General features: G+C 38.9%; 1 protein-coding gene across 2 annotated transcripts in view; it reads right to left on the minus strand.

The window, feature by feature from the left end:
- il23r (interleukin 23 receptor) overlaps nt 1-1,332 on the minus strand; it is a 22,316-nt gene extending 20,984 nt beyond the window's left edge. For both annotated transcript variants that reach the window (XM_024004711.2, XM_024004710.2), the window contains exon 1: nt 1,196-1,332. The gene's annotated coding sequence lies outside the window, so the exon portion shown is untranslated. The remainder of the gene's footprint in view (nt 1-1,195) is intronic.
- Nucleotides 1,333-1,877: the final 545 nt, after the last annotated feature.

The following is a 1,877-nucleotide window of genomic DNA, read 5'->3' on the forward strand; positions in this document are numbered from 1 at the left end:
ACAAAATTAGAAAAATAAATCCAGAATATCAACATTGTAGATTTTTTATGAATTTATTTGCAAATTATGGTGGAAAATAAGTATTTGGTCACCTACAAACAAGCAAGATTCGGCTCTCACAGACCTGTAACTTCTTTAAGAGCTCCTCTGTCCTCCACTCGTTACCTGTATTAATGGACCTGTTGAACTTGTTATCAGTATAAAGACACCTGTCCACAACCTCAAACAGTCACACTCCAAACTCCACTATGGCCAAGACCAAAGAGCTGTCAAAGGACACCAGAAACAAAATTGTAGACCTGCACCAGGCTGGGAAGACTGAATCTGCAATAGGTAGCAGCTTGTTTGAAGAAATCAACTGTGGGAGCAATTATTAGGAAATGGAAACATACAAGACCACTGATATCTCCCTCGATCTGGGGCTCCACGCAAAGATCTCACCCCGTGGGTCAAAATGATCACAAGAACGGTGAGCAAAAATCCCAGAACCACACGGGGGACCTAGTGAATGACCTGCAGAGAGCGGGACCAAAGTAACAAAGCTACCATCAGTAACACACTACGCCGCCAGGGACTCAAATCCTGCAGTGCCAGACGTGTCCCCTGCTTAAGCCATACATGTCCAGCCCGTCTGAAGTTTGCTAGAGAGCATTGGATGATCAGAAGAAGATTGGGAGAATGTCATATGGTCAGTATGTAAACTTCTGACCCACTGGGAATGTGATGAAATAAATAAAAGCTGAAATAAATCATTCTCTCTACTATTTTTCTGACATTTCACATTCTTAAAATAAAGTGGTGATCCTGACTGACCTAAGACAGGGAACTTTTACAAGGATTAAATGTCAGGAATTGTGAAAAACTGAATTTAAATGTATTTGGCTAAGGTGTATGTAAACTTCAGACTTCAACTTTATTTATCATAGTGTCTGCACATGAACTGCACACATGAGATATGTGACCTTATTAAACTTCACCTTTGTATACATATTCTTTTAGAAAATAAATCCTAACACATTCTTAAAGTCACCTAGGATAAGTCATGAAGTACATAATAAGAAAGTAACATGTTGAAATAGTAATACAATGACACTTCGTCTGTCTACTTCCTTCAGTCTTCTATTTGCCCAGATCTCTCTAGTTTTTTATATCGGTATAATGTCAAGATAAAGACATTTGGATGACTGTTACTCACCAGCATGTTAAAGTGTCCACATCCCTTCTTTGAAGAGGACTGATAACCCATCTGTGGATTATGTCAAATAGTAAAATAAAGATTAACATTCAGCATAATCCAGGTATTACTAAACCTTCATTTGCTGACGACTTGCTTGCAAGATGTTTTTGTCATCTTTGTTCTTATACTTGGTGATGAAACTTCTTTAAAGGAGGCAATGACCTAGATCTGAGGTATTTTAGCAGAAACTTTCTATGTTACTTTGCCCCACTTAAGGAACCACAGCAGTTCTGTTAACTCAGCTAACTCAGAGGTCGGTGTCCTCAATAACTGTTTTCACTAAATGTGTTGTTAGCAGATTACAAAGTAGACTACTTTCCTGCATATCATTTTTGGTATGGCTGCAATAATTAAGTGCTGCCATGTTATGCAATTTTATGGTGTGTTTAATGGTGTCTTTGATCTAGTTTGTTTGCTACAATGGAATCAATTGAAAAGTGAAAACCCCACCAACCCTGCTTGCCGGTCAAGTTAAATCCAATGCACTACTCACAGTCCCATCTCCTCATCAGAGGTGCCTACTCCACACATGGTGTCCCAAATGCATTCTATAAAGACCATAGATCGAAAATGTACTATACTATACTACAGTATACGTGTGTGTGTGTGTGTGTGTGTGTGTGTGTGTGTGTGTGTGTGT

The sequence above is a fragment of the Salvelinus sp. IW2-2015 genome, linkage group LG16 (genome assembly GCF_002910315.2).
Source record: "Salvelinus sp. IW2-2015 linkage group LG16, ASM291031v2, whole genome shotgun sequence".
Classification (NCBI taxonomy): domain Eukaryota; kingdom Metazoa; phylum Chordata; class Actinopteri; order Salmoniformes; family Salmonidae; genus Salvelinus; species Salvelinus sp. IW2-2015.